The following is a 15,847-nucleotide window of genomic DNA, read 5'->3' on the forward strand; positions in this document are numbered from 1 at the left end:
CAACAGCTCCAGTAAACCTGCCCGAAAGAATATTGGTTCCCCTCGGATTCAAGTGCAACCCATGCTTTTTGCACAGGCCACACCTGCCTCAGAAGAGGTCCTAATTATCCAGGAATCTTAATCCCTGCCCCCGCTCCAATTCTTCCCCCACGGATTTACTGCCACCCCATTCTGTTCTTCTCCTCCCAAGATTCCTACCCTTGAGATCATGCCTACTCTTATCCTCTGGTAATGCCCTGAGTCACATCTTTACTGTTGTGCTGTAGGTATTTCATTTAGCAGTTCTGTAAGAACTGTGTGTTCTGCTTTCAGCCTGTTGGGTTATTGTTGAAGATAAGGGTTGATGTGGAATGTGTGCCATCCAATTAGCGGAAGATTTTCTTGGTGAGGGACAATAAGGGTTGACTTGAGTTTTTTTTTGTTCGAGAGGAGATGAAGAGAGAAGATGCTGGGGAGAACCGATCATAGGATACAATCCGGTGGGAGAACTATTTGTTCGAGATGGGTTGCGAGCGACGTTCAGAAGGTGGTTTATGCTTTCATGCGGACCGAGGGCCCAGCACGTGAGTGACAGAGAAGTTCAAATGAGCTCCAGTTGTGCACATTTCACCGTTTAATTAGAATGGGCCCTTTTCTTTTGTTATTCTGTACTAAACCGTTAGTTAAGATTCATAAATATAATTCCTTTAATCGTATGCAGTGTGCTGTCTGTTATTTCGTGGCATTAATTTGTAACAGGGTAGCAAATGGCACAGCATCCACACAAACCGAGGTTTGGGGTGGGATCAAGCACACTTCAGTCTCACGAGTTTGGCCTGGCCGGAGGTGATCTTCCCTAGACTTACGCAGCCAAGGAAACCGGGGTGTGAACTCACAAGGTTACTGCCCTTGAGGTCCCGCCTCTCAGCTTCCTTCCTAACCCCCTATACTCTTTTCTCTGAACCTCCTCCCTTCTTTACCTATGTCGTTGGTACTAATATGTACCAGGACTTCTGACTGCTCACCCTCCCTTTTCAGGATATTCTGGCCGCATTGAGAAATGTTGCGGACCCCGGCACGTGGGAGGCAAACTACCTCCATGTTTCCTTCACCCCCCCCCACCGCACAACAGTACTCAAAATGGAGTACTTATTGTTCAGGGGGATGACCACAGGGGTGCTCTCCGCTATCTGACATTTTCCCTTCCTTCTTTTACACTTCAGTTGAAATAAACATCTTCAAAGGAAATTATCTCTAGCAAAATAGTTATTGGGATAGTTGTCCTATCAATTTCATTTGATAACATTTAAGGGTGGTAGTGAGATATCTCAAGTCTAGTATGAGGTCCTCTGAAGGAGTTGTCTATTGGTGGGTCCTCAGATGGCCAGTCTGAGATCCAATATTCTGGCGCAGTGTACAGTGCTGCTAGAAAGTTTGTCAACCCTGTAGAATTTTCTCTATTTCTGCTTGAATATGACCTAAAATGTGATCAGATCTTCATGTCCTAAAATTAGATAAAGAGAACCCTACTGAATATAACACAAAAACCATTAACTTGTTCATTCATTTATTAAGAAAAATCATCCATGTATTTGTTGGAAAAAGTATGTGAGTCTCTGGGGAAATGCCTTCTACAAAAGCTATTTGGAGTCAGGTGTTCCAATCAAGGAGATGAGATTGGAGGTGTGGATTGTGGATGTGCCCTGCCCTATAAATATACACACCAAGTCAGGTTACTCTCAGAGCCTGCTTTTCTCAAGAAAGATCTGTTTATGTGCATCATGTCCCAATCAGAACAACTTTCAGAGGATCTTCGAAGAAGAATTGTAGAGATGCATGAAGCTGGAAAATGGTCAAAAGCATTTCTAAAGACTTGAGTGTTCATCAGTCCACAGAAAGAGAAATAGTCTGCAACTGAAGCAAACTCAGAGGAGAGGGCATCCTGCAAAGATCATACCAAGAGCACAACGTGCAATGCTGAAGGAGGTGAAAAAGAACCCATGGGTAATGACAAAATACCTGCAGAAATCTCCAGAACTTGTTAAAGTGTCTGTTCATGTGACCACTATAAGCAAAACACTTGGCAGAAATGCATATTGCTATGTTTGGAGGAATAGGGGCAGAGCACACCAACACCAAACCCTCAACCCAACTGTGAAGCCCAGTGGATGGAGCATCATGGTTTGTGGCTGCTTTCTGCCTCAGGACAGTTTGCAATCATTGAGGGAGAAATGAATTCAAAATTGTAACAAGACATTTTTTCATGTGTTATGTACCCCAGGGATGATATTTTTTTATGGACTATACCTTTAAAAAGACAGAGAGTAATAGATGGTCAGCTGGTAGACACAGACACAGAATGAGCTTTGTTGTGCCTACAGAAAAGGTGGGTTTTGGAGGATCAATCAGTGACTCTCACAGTGTGAAAAGGGTGTGACCAGTGGGGAGTTATTCGTGTGGCCAACCCTCACCTGGGTTGATAATTCCATCACAGAAGAACGGTTCCCTTTGTTGTGGTCACAGTCAATCACTTCTAAAGGATTTCGGAGGGCAATGGGAAGATTGAGGACGTCAGCTCACCTGAAGACTAAAATCTCTCTCTCTCTCTCCACCACTACTCAAGTAAATACCATGAACTGAACTGGACTTTACTCATCAGCGTAAGACTGTATCTATTTACCCCTAGGCTTGAGGAAGCTTGGTTTCCATATTTCCACACTTATACACATATAATTTCTTCTAACCTGTTTAATATATCTGAATTTATATCAATGTATTGCATATTTATTAATAAATAGTATTAGTGAATAGCAATACCAGACTCCAAAGTGTTTTCTATTTCTGCTGGTTCTTTAACCCATCACAGGGTACGTGACACAGGAGAATGTCAGGGTAGCTGTCCATCACCTGAAGCTTAATAGATGTTGGATAATGCAACAAGACAATAATTGAAAGACAAGAGTAAATCAACAACAAAATGGTTTAAAAGGAAGAAAATTTCATGTTTTGGAATGTCCGACTTTTTGTGTTATTTATTTAACTGGGTTCTCATTATCTAGTTTTAGAACAAACGTGAAGACATGACAACATTTTCGGTCATATTTATGCAGAAATAGAGAAAATTATACAGGGTTCATAAACTTTCTGGCACCATTGTAAGTGGTAACTGCAGTTAGTGGTTGGGTCTTTCAGGTAGGAAAATCTCCAATATGTTATAAATATTAATAAATAAATATTATGTAAGAGTATTTTGGCTTTCATTAGTTGGGGCATTGAGTTCAATAGCCACATGATAATGTTGCAGCTCCAGTAAACCCTGGTTAAATCACCGTGTATGAATACCGTTTTTTGTAGTATTTAAACAAACATGGCTAAGTCGCTTTTCTTGTGATCACAAAACCTTGTTGGACATTGTTAACGTGGAATGCTGCAAGTCTGATTGACTGGTTTATGGGCAGATGGCAGGGGAGCTGCATGTCCTCGGCTGTTGCAAGGACTAAGCCTGAAGATGTGGTGTTTGCAACCACCCAGGAGAGAGGTGTTGGAGTCGGTGCTGCCCCCTAGCATTTGACTGCAGACCACTGCATCATTCATGGCCCTGGGACCTGGACTATATTTTCCTGTGTGACTGTATTTTACAGATGCCTTGTGCTGTGTCTGACTGTTGGTATTGTGTTTTGCACCTTGACCTTGGAGAAACACTGTTTCATTTGGATGTATTCATGAGTGTTCATGCATGGTTGAATGACAATTAAAACTGAACTTGATTTAATAAACCTTTGTGAAGTGCAGGCTTAAGCAAGAATATAGCCAGAGTAATGATTACTCAGAATCATTCACCTTGTTTCTCTACAGTTGCTGCCTCAAGTATTGATGATTTCCATGAGTTTCTGGTTTTACTCCTTCTAATTTGAATTACATTGCAGTTACTCATAGCAAGGGAAGATTTTTCTACTTTCGGGTTGCTTGCCAGAATCAAATGTTTTAAGAATAAGACAGTCACTAAAAAATGCACCAAGAATCCAGCAGAAACTTCAAAGTTCTAAGTTCAAAGGAAATTTATTATCAAAGTATATATAGGTCACCAAATACAACCCTGAGATTCATCTTTTTGTGGGCATTCTCAATATAATCAATAACAACAATAAAATCAATGAAAAACTGCACCAGCAGGGCGGACAACCAGCATGCAACAGACAACAAACTGTGGAAATATAAAAAAGAAAAAATACTACTAATAATAAATAAGCAATAAATTAGAACATTAGAACATTAGAAGGTTTTCAACAAGAAGAGGCCATTTGGTCCAAAAAAGCATGCCAAGGTCCTATTCAAATAGTGTGTTGAAATAATTATCGAGTTTAGATTTGGAATTCCCTAAGATAGTACTCTCAACTACATAAGGAGGTAGCTTGCTCCATGTGCCCATAACTTGGTGTGTAATGAGAAATATAGAGAACGTGAGTTGAAAGAGTCCTGGAAAGTGAGTGTGTGGTTGTGGAAACTGTTCAGTGATGGATCAAGTGAAGTTATCTCCTCCGATTTAAGAGCCTGATGATTCTTCCTTACCCAGAGAACAGCTAGTAAAATGTAATTAATGCCATAAGACCATAAGAACAGAATTAGGCCATTCAGTCCATTGAGTCTGCTGCGCCATTCCATCATGGCTGATTTATTATCCTTCTCAATCCCATTCTCCTGCCTTCTCCCTGTAACCTTTGACACCCTGACTAACTAAGAACCTATCACCCTCCACTTTAAATACACCCACCGACCTGACCTGTACAGCAGTCTGTGGCAACAAATTCCACAGATTCAACACCCTCTGGCTGAAGAAATTGCTCCTCATCTCTGTTCTAAATAGATTTCTCTCTATTCTGAGGCTGTGCCCTCTGTTCCCACTCAGTGAAATCTCATCACCAAAATAAATTGAGGGTTTCTTCAGCCCAAACACAATTAGTTGTGAAGATAAATCATTTACTAAGGTACTAAGGTTTTTTGTCTATATTACCTGCCTCAAAGATCAAGACTGACAGCTCTACCCTTCACAACTCAAGCATAAGAGATGTCCATTTAGAACAGAGATGAGAAAGCTAGTAGGTTCTTGATTAGTCAGGGCATCAAAGCTCATGGGGAGAAGGCAGGGGAATGGGGTTGAGAGGGTTAATAAATTCAAGGATTCAAGATTGTTTAATATCATTTCCTGTACGTAGTGTAAGGAAAACAAATTAATTGTTATTCCAGATCTGATGCATCACAAAAAAAACACAATAAGGTAAAGAACAGAATAAAAAACACTATAAATATAAATATCAAAGATAGCTTATATACATAGATTGGTTATACGTCCATAAAGTGTCACTAAGCACAGGAATGCCTGTACAGAAGGTGACTGACAGGAAATGATAAAGCAATGATTGTTGGGGGTGTGGAAGGGTGGGTTAGTTGGTAGAGGTGTTGGTCAGCCTGACTGCTTGGGGAAAGTAACTGTTTTTGAGTCTGGTGGTCTTGGCATGCATGATACATAACCTCCTCTTCGATAGGAGTAGGACAAGCAGGCCATAAGCAAGGTGGGTGAGATCCTTCATGATGTTACTGACCCTTTTCCAGCACCTTTCAGTACATATGTCCTTACTGCTGGGTAAGCTGCTGCCAGTAATGCATTGGACAGTTTTGATTACCCATAGTAAAGCCTTCCTGTCTGCCACAGTTCAGTTTCCGTATCGTGCAATGATGCAGTTTGTTAAGATGCCCTCCACTGTGCAACCACAGAATGATGTGAGTATAGATGTGTACAGACCAGCTCTCTTTAGCCTCCTCAGAAAGTGTGTAAGATGTGTTCTGGGACCTTGGGAAATTCTGTACAATGCGCACTCCCAGGAGAAATCAGCAATGATGGAATGATGGAGTAGAAATGATAGGCCGAATAGCCTGATTCTGCCCCTATATTTTATGGTCTGTGGTCTAAGTAACAGCCTAAATGTACAGAGGCACCTCTGATGTCCACGGGCCATTGAGGTTCCATAGGCATCTGAGAGCCAAGGGAGGATCAGCTTCCAGGATTTCCTGGGTATGGTCATCATCATCATCACTATGTGGCATTTTGTATGACATGGCGCTCATCGTCTTTCCACAACCATGGTTGTTCTTGACAATTCTTTCTGCAAAAGTGGTCTGCCGTTGCCTTCTTCTGGGCAGTGTCATTACAAGACGGGTGACCTCAGCCATTATCAATACTCCAGACTGTCTGCCTGGTGTCAGTAGTCGCATATCTTGTGATATGGATCAGCTGCACATAATCCATGGCTTCATGAGACCCTATCAGGGATGGGGGGGGGAGATAAGCAGATGCTCATGGTGAGCTGCAGGAAAGAAGAGCCTTTGGCTTCCTCTGAGAGAGACATATCCCCACTGCACCACCCAAACAGTGTGTGGTAAAGTGTCCAGGAACAAGGCCACCATGAACCCATTTACCTGTATGTCCAGATTTAATATGCAGGGCATCACCTTGTAGCAGGAACTTAGTTTAGATAAAACAGCCAGATTTCACTGCAGTTTTCAGCCAATTTGTAGCAAAGGATAAGAGGAATTTCTGGACAGACTGACTGAGATGAATGATTTGGAGCTTACTAATTAGCTATACGATCTGTACATATTCTTGGTCAAGGAAGTTTCAAGCTCCATCTCCAAGCCACTGGTAGCCATGATCCATCAGACATAATGGGCTTTTGAGCAATAGTTCCATCGCTTAAATGGCTGAGAAATCTTGAATGGGTAAGTATAAATAATGCAGTGTCTGTACGCTTGAAAACATCAGGCTCAAAGCAAACTCTGTCCTGATGCAGGGTCTCCAACCCACTCATCGACAATTCTCTCCCCCCACCCACCTCAATCCTACTGGATGCCCTGAGTTCCATGACTAGTTTCTGTTTGCCCCAGGTTCGAGATTCTTTGGTCATTTCTTTGTCGCAAGCCAGACAGCATTGACTTGAATGGCAGAGCAAATATTAAACAAAATGGAAAGAAGACACTAAAAAAAATCAATGTGGGTGTCATGGTCCAGTCCGTGAATTCTGCATTCCAGTTCACAGTCCAGTCCATGGACTCAGGACTCCGGGTCTTCCAGCTGTCCCTTGTTTGACTAAATCAAAGGCACCTGATTCCCACCTTTGGGCTGCAGTATAAGCAGCCTCGGGGTCGAGTGTGGGTGGGCAATCCCAAAGTGGGTGTTTGAAGAAGCTGATTGGGGCAAATTTCTGGAGTGAAGAAGGGTTGACAAAGATTGATATTTCTGGAAATGTAGATGAATTAAACAGTCAGGTGACTTCAGCAATTATCATGGCAGCAGAAGGATCTATACCTAGGAGTAAAAATAGGATGAATAGAAAACTGGTACCATGGTGGACAGAGGAATGTTGTCAGGCTGTAAAAAACAGAAATAGAGCATTCAGGCTAGTTAAAAGAACCCATAATATGCAGCATTTGGTTCAATATAAGAAAGCACAGGCAGTGGTGAGAAAACTATACATCAAGCTAAAAGGGCAAGTTGGAGGAGTTTTTGCGACAAGGTAGGAAGAACAACACCTGTGGGAGAGATATGGGGAATGATTAAGAGGATGGAAGGAGATAGAAGGGAATGGGAATATCCAGTAATAATATCTGAGGAGGAAACTGCAGTCTCCAGTAGGGATAAGGCTGAGGTCACAGCCAAGTCATTTGTACTGATACACAGTTCAGAAAATTTGTCTGAAGAAGGGAGAAGAAGAAGAAGGGAAAGAATAATGAGCCAACACCCAGGTGTGTTAAGCAGGAGGGAAGGAACAGATGATATAATTGATGATCCATTTACATTAGTAGAAATGGTGAGAGCAATGAAGAGATTGAGACCAACCTCCCCAGGGAAAGATCTGATATGCTCTGTGATGCTAAAAAATCTAGGAGAAGGAGCGCTCTTGAAGTTGCTGCATTTTTATAACAGAGTGTGGGAGGAGGGAAGATTACCAAGTGCATGGAAAGAAGCAGTAGTGATTCCAATAAGGAAGCCTGGACAGGATCTGTCAAAGCCCACTAGCTACAGACCAATTGCATTAACATCAAGTATATGTAAGATAATGGAAAGGATGATAACAGAAAGGTTATCATATGAGCTTGAGAAAAGGGGAATGCTGGCAAGTTATCAGAGTGGTTTTAGAAAGGGAAGGAATTCCATGGACTCAGTGATTATGTTAGAGACTGAAATAAGGAAGGCCCAGGCAAATAAAGAGTCAGTAGTGGCAGTGTTCTTTGACATTCAAAAAGCCTATAATATGATGTGGAAGGAAGGATTATTAATTAAACTGCACAAGATGGGGGTTGGTGGGAGAGTTTTTAATTGGATTAAAGATTTTTTGTTTGGTAGAAAAATTCAAGTTCGGATTGGATCAGAATTATCAAAACAGTACATAGTGGAAAATAGCACACCTCAGGGTAGTGAGATTAGCCCGGTACTTTTCATCATTATGATCAATGTTGTCTTCACAAAGGTACCAGTGGATATAGGTAGGTCACTGTTTGCGGATGATGGGGCCTTGTGGAAAAGAGGCAGGAACATGGATCATATAATCAGGAAACTACAAGAAGCAATTGATGAAGTGGTGGAGTGGGGTTATGATTGGGGATGTAGATTTTCAGTAGATAAAACTCAAACTGTATTTTTTACCAGGAAAAGGGTTGAGGTAGGGAAGAAGTTAAGGATGTATGGGGTTGAATTAGAAAGGGTTGCATCATTTAAATTTCTGGGAGTTATATTTGATTCACGATTAACATGGGCAGACCATATCAGGAAAGTTGAGGAGAAATGTAAAAAAGTAATAAATGTGATGAGATGTTTGACTGGTAGGGAATGGGGAGCAAGTTGTTCAGCTTTGAAGAGAATGTATGTGGCTTTAGTAAGATCTGTATTGGATTATGGAAATATAGTATATGGATCAGCAGCTAGGTCTCTTATAAGGAAACTGGATGTGATTCAGGCTCGGGCCTTGAAAGTGTGCAGTGGGGCTTTTAAAACGTCACCAGTGTCAGCACTACAGGTAGAAATGGGAATAATGCCTTTGGAACTAAGAAGGATGCAACTGATGGCAAACTACTAGGCTAACTTGCAGGGGCACAATGATTCTCACCCTACTAAAGGAGTGTTGCAGGAGTGCTGGGAAAATGGGAGGTTTCAGAGGGATATCTTTAGTCGGGTAGGGAATGATATCGCGAAAGAATGTGGAGTGTTTGATCTGAGGATAAGTCCTTCAGTAGTTTATCTGGTTGTAGCTCCATGGAAGCTTGTATGGCCTGACATAGACTGGCATTTGTTAGAGGTAAAAAGGAAAGAAAGTTATAAAACCGATTTGGTAAATGCATTTAACTGTCATGTGATGGAAAAGTATAGTGATTATACTCACATTTATACGGGTGGTGCGAACGAACCTGAAACAGGAGTGACAGGATTTGGGGTGGTAATACCAGCAAAAGGAATTGGAATCAGCATAAGAACATCTAATAAGTTAGGGGTGTTTACAGTGGAGATGCTGGCAGTGTTGGTTGCGTTGCAATGGGTGCAGAAAGCCAGACAAGCCAAAGCTGTTCAGATTCATCCTCAGTTCTAGCAAGTTTAAGGTCTTTTCACACAAACAGTCGGCAAGATGTACTTTATGAAGTCCTTCAGTTAGTTACAAGAATTGCAAATCAAGGAGGTCAGGTAAAATTTCTATGGGTTCCAGCACATGTGGGGGTGAAGGGGAATGAGAGGGTGGATGAGTTGGCAAAGATGGCGTTAAAGAAAGAAAATGTGGAAATGCACATTAGTATCAGTAAAGCAGAGGTTAAGTGTGTAATCTGGGGAAAAAGTCAACCGAATGTGGCAAGAAAGATGGGACAGGGAGGGGAAAGGGAGGCATTTATATCAAATACAAAAGAGTGTTGCAGTTACTAGGGTAGGTAATGGAAACAGAAGAGAGGAAATTGTGTGGACTAGGTTAAGGCTGGGGCATTGTGCATTAAACAAAACATTGAAAATGATAGGGAAACACCAGACAGGATTGTGTGAGGAATGTCAGGAAGAGGAGTCAGTAGATCATGTAGTTCTGAATTGCAGGAAGTATGGGATACAGAGAGAGATGATGAGAAATAAATTAAGGGAGTTGGGGATGCAGGAATTCACATTAAAAGGGTTGCTGGGCATGGGTGAGAGAGCACAAGTCCGGGTATTTTTAGCGTTTTTAAGGGGTACAGGGGTTTTTTATAGAATATGATGAATAAACAGGAATAGGATACTAGGATGGTCAAAGATGGGAGGGTGAAGTGTGTGTGTGTGTGTGTGTGTGTGTGTGTGTGTGTGTACGCACGCACGCGATTGGGTGAAGGGATTTAGAATGTGTGTCTAGTGCACATTCTGGAGCAGAGGGTGGTGGTAATGCACCATTAAGCTGGATGCCAACTGCTGTAAAACAAGATACAGACAGACAGTGTGGGTGGGCTGGTTTGTCTGGTCAGTCCACCTTGGAGCAACCTGCTGATGGAAGGCTAGTGAAACCATTTGTGATCTCTAGGCCTGGCTGGAGGACCACTGCTTCATGGAGCCTTGTTGCCACTCATTGGAGTAGTCTTTGTGGTATGGATTTGGCTGTTCCCTGGACCAGCTGAGTGGTTTCCAGCCACTCTGAGCTAGGTAGGGATCTGGCTGTTTCTGTAGCCAGCTGAGGTTGCTGGCTGAACTGAGACTTGGAGCTACCCCGGAGCAGAGATGGAACTTGTCCTTGCCTCTGGGGTAAGTCAGGCTGTCTTGCTGTTGCCCTGTGGGGGGTCATGTCTTGTCCTTGCCTCTGTGTGGTAAGTCAGGCTGTCTTGCTGTTGCCCTGTGGGGGGTCATGTCTTGTCCTTGCCTCTGGGGTAAGTCAGGCTGTCTTGCTGCTGCCCTGTGTGTGTGGGGGGGGAACGTGTCTTGTCTTTGCCTCTGTGGGGTAAGTCTGGCTGTCCTGCTGTTACCCAACAGATGGACCTGTCCCACCTTGGTGTGGAGAAGTTGAGTCCTGGCTCTGTCTATGTTCTGTCCTGTCTCATGTTAGTGTTGTGTTAAAGATGAGTCCTGGCTTGTTGAAGGATAAGTCCTGGCTCTAAATTGATGCCTAGTTCCCAGTCTGTCTCTGAGCTCCAAGAGCCCAAGCCTTGATGATCCTGCAGCCAAGCTCCAGACCCAAGACCCCAGCTAGCAGCCAAGTCATGTCGTTGCCTGGTTCTGGGGTCTGAGCCTGTGGCAAGACCCAGGTTCTGGGTCCTTGTCCAGTCTTGGGCTCAAAGTCCAAGCCTTGTCTCCTAGTCCATGGTTCCTAGTCCTGGCCCTACTTTCCCTAGCCCAAGTCTGCATTCTTGTCCCTGCTCCTTGCCTGAATCTTAACACGTCCTTACTCTAGTCAAGTCCTGTTCCTTGTACTTCAGTGTCTGTCTTGCATTTGGGTCTGTTCCCAGCACCCCATTGTGACAGTGGGGACCTCAACAGTGCTTCAAACTTCCTGAAGATTGGTTTATTTTTCTGTGAATGCCTGCAAGAAATGCTTCTCTCTAGTAATGGTAACTTCACACACCTCATGACCCCTGACACCTGGAACTTCCACCATACTGCTAGTGTCTTCCCACTGTGAAGACTGATGCATAATATTCAGTTTGTCTGCCATTCCCTTGTCCCCCATCACTACATCTCCAAAATCGTTTTCCAGTGGTCTGATATCCACTCTCTCCATTCTTTTACAATTTATATATCTGAAGAAACTTTTGGTATCCTCTTTAATATTATTGGATAAATTAGTTTTGAAATCCATCTCTACCTTAATGACTTTTTAGTTGCCTTCTGTTCTGATGGTATTTTAAAGCTTCCCAGTCCACTAACTTCCCACTAATTTTTCTCTATGGCTTTTATGTTGTCTTTGACTTCCCTTGTTGGCCATGGTTGTGTCATTGTCAGAATACTTCCTGCTCTTTGGGATGTATATGTCCTCTGCCTTTGAAATTGCTTCCAGAAATATGATCTTTCAAGAATCACTAGAATCTGGAATGGTTCTGAAAGACTGGAAAATTGCAAATGCCACTCCATTTTTCAGGAAGGGAGAGTCAGAAGAAAGGAACTTGTAGGCTTGTTTGTCTGACCTCAGCGGTTTGGAAGACATTGGAGTCAATTGTTAAGGCTGTGGTTTGAGGATACATGGAGGCACATGATAAAATCTGTTGGAATTCTCTGAAGAAATAACAAGCAGGATAGACAAAGAAGAATCAGCTGATGTTGTGTACTTGGATTTTCAGAAAGTCTTTGACAAGGTTCCACAGATGAGGCTGCTTAACGAACTGCGAGCCCATGGTATGGCAGGAAAAATACCATGGATAGATCAGTGGCTGATTAGCAGGAGGCAAAGGGTGAGAATAAAGGGAGCCTTTTCTGGTTGGCTGCCAGTGACCAGTGGTGTTCTGCAGGGGTCAGTGTTGGGACCATTTCTTTTTACACTGTATATCAATGACTTAGATGATGGAAACTTTTCCCACATTTGCAAAGACTAGTGGAGGGACAGACAGTGTTCAGGAAACAGGTGGGATAACAATAGACTTAGACAGATTAGGAGAATGGGCAAGAAAGTGGTAAATGAAGTAAAAAGTTGGAAAATGCATGGTCACACAATTTGGTAGTAGAAGTAAATGTGCAGACTATATTCTAAACGGGTAGAAAATTGAAAAATCTGAGATGCAAAGAGAGTTAGGAGTCCTTGTGCAGGCAAATGCAATGTTAGAATTCAGTTCAAGAGGACGAGAATACATAAGCAAGGACATGATGCTGAGGCTTCATAAGACACTGATAAGGCCTCCGCTTGAGTATTGTGAGCAGTTCTGGGCTCCTCACCTAAGAAAGATGGTATCGGATAGGGTTCAGAGGAGGTTCACAAGGATGATTCTGGGAATGAAAGGGTTATCATATGAAGGTTTGATAGCTCTGGATTTGTACTCACTGGTATTTAGAAGGATGAGTGGGATCTCATTGAAATCTTTTCCAATGTTGAAAGGCCTAGATGGAGTAGATGTGGAAAGGATGTTTCCAATGGTTGGGGAGTCTGGGACAAAAGGGCACAGCCTCAGGATAGAGGGGTATTCATTTAAAACAGGGATGCAGAGAATTTTCCTTAGCCAGTGGATGATGAATTTACAGAATTTATTAGCACAGGTACATGTGCAGGCCAGGTTGTTGGGTGCATTTAAGACAGTTTGACAGGTTCCTGATTGGAAATGGCATCAGAGGTTATGGGGAGAAGTCCAAGGAGTGGGCTAAAGAGGGATAAAAAGGATCAGCCATGATTGAATGGCAGAGCAGACTCAATGGGCCAAATGCCTAATTCTGCTCCTACGTCCTATGGACTTACTCTAAAGGTTAATTTGCAGGTTGAGTCTGTGGCATTGAATTGAGAGTTTGTTGTTGTGACACCACTCAGACAGATTTTCAATCTCCCTTCTCTGCTGATTCATCACCACCTTTCATTTGGCAGAAGGCAGTGGTGTCATCAGCAAACTTGAATATGGCACAGGAGCTGTGATTAGCCACACAGCCGTATGTGCAGAGCAAGCAGAGCAGAGGGCTAAGCACCAAGCCTTGCTCTGCACCTGTGCCAATGACAATTGTGGAGGAGATGTTGTTGCTAAACTAAACTGACTGAGGTCTGAAAGTGAAGAAATCGAGAATGCAACTGCACAAGGGGCCAAGGTCTTGAAGTTTATTGACTAGTTTTGAGGGGTTATAGTCAAAAAAGAGCATTTTGATTTCTGCATCTTTCTGCCCGTATGTGCCAGGATTGAGTGATGAGCCAACGAGATGGTATCTGAAGAGCATCTGTTCTCCTGACAGGAAAATTGGAGCAGATCCCAGTAGTTTCTCAGGCAGGAGTTGAAATGTTTCATTGGAATCCTCTCAAAATGCTTCATCACTGTGGATGCAAGTGCCACGGGGTGATAGTCATTTGGGCAAGTTAATACGTTCTTCTCAGACACTCTCAAACCCCTTTCCTCCCACGTACCCACCCACCCACTAATACAAACAGTCTTTCAACTCTAGGATGGGCTTCCTGTCTTCTGCTTAGAAGCTTCTGCCATTAGGCTTCAACCTCAAGCATCAGATTGACCCTAGAGCTCCAAACTTCATTATCTTCCCAGATAAGCCAATGTTGGAACACTGAACTCTGGGCTAGACCTCCGGGTGTGCTGACTGACCGCTCTGACAGAAATATTTCAAATGTCATTAGAAATGGGCATGGTGCTGGAGGATTGGCGTATTGCTCATGTGGTTCCATTGTTTAAAAAGGGTTCTAAGAGTAAACTTAGCAATTATTGGCCTGTGAGTTTGACATCAGTGTTGGGTAAATTGATGGAAAGTATTCTTAGAGATGGTATATATAATTATCTGGATAGTCAGGGTCTGATTAGGAACAGTCAACATGGATTTGTGTGTGGAAGGTCATGTTTGACAGATCTTATTCAATTTTTTGAAGAGGTTACTAGGAATGTTGACGAGGGTAAAGTGGTGGATGTTGTCTATATGGACTTCAGTAAGGCCTTTGACAAGGTTCCACACGGAAGGTTAGTTAGGAAGGTTCAATCGTTAGGCATTAATATCGGGTAGTAAAATGGATTCAGCAGTGGCTGGATGGGAGACGTCAGAGAGCAGTGGTGGATTACTGTGTGTCAGATTGGAGGATAATGTGGAGCGGTGTGCCTCAGGGATTTGTACTGGGTCCAATGTTGTTTGTCATATATATATTAATGATCTGAATGATGAGGTGGTAAATTGGATTAGTAAGTATGCAGATAATACAAAGATAGGTGGCGTTGTGGATAATGAAGTAGGTTTTCAAAGCTTGCACAGAGATTTAGGCCAGTTAGAAGAGTGGGCTGAAAGATGGCAGGTGGAGTTTAATGCTGAAAAATGTGAGGTGCTACATTTTGGTAGGACTAATCAAAATAGGACAGACAAGGTAAATGGAAGGGCATTGAAGAATGCAGTAGAACAGAGGGATCTAGGAATAATGGTGCATAGTTTGCTGAAGGTGGAATCTCATGTGGATAGGGTGGTGTAGAAAGCTTTTGGTATGCTGGCCTTTATTAATCAGAGCATTGAGTATAGGAGTTGGGATGTAATATTGAAATTGTATAAGGCATTGATAAGGCCAAATTTGTAGTATTGCGTAAAGTTCTGGCACCAAATTATAGGAAAGATGTCAATAAAATTGAGAGAGTACAGAGGAGGTTTACTAAAATGTTGCCTGGGTTTCATCTCCTAAGTTACAGAGTAAGGTTGAACAAGTTAGGTCTTTATTCTTTGGAGTGTAGAAGGTTGAGGGGGGACTTGATAGTGGTGTTTAAAGTTATGAGGGGGATAGATAGAGTTGACGTGGATAGGCTTTTTCCATTGAGAGTGGGGGAGATTCAAACAAGGGGACATGTGTTCAGAGTTAAAGGGCAAAGGTTTAGGGGTAACATGAGGGGGAACTTCTTTACTCAGAGTAGTATCTGTGTGGAACGAGCTTCCAGCAGAAGTGGTTGAGGCAGGTTCGATGTTGTCGTTTAAAGTTATATTGGATAGATATATGAACAGGAAAGGAATGGAGAGTTATGGGCTGTGTGCAGGTCGGTGGAACTAGGTGAGATTAAGAGTCAGCATGGAGTGGAAGGGCCGAGATGGCCTGTTTCCATGCTGTAATTGTTATATAGTTATGTACGGTAAGGGTCCCAAAACAGATCCCTGATGCACTCCACTGGTGACTGGCCTCCAGGCAGAATATGACCCATCTACAACCACTTTGCCTTCTGTGGGCAA

The sequence above is a fragment of the Mobula birostris genome, chromosome 1, assembly GCF_030028105.1.
Source record: "Mobula birostris isolate sMobBir1 chromosome 1, sMobBir1.hap1, whole genome shotgun sequence".
Lineage (NCBI taxonomy): Eukaryota > Metazoa > Chordata > Chondrichthyes > Myliobatiformes > Myliobatidae > Mobula > Mobula birostris.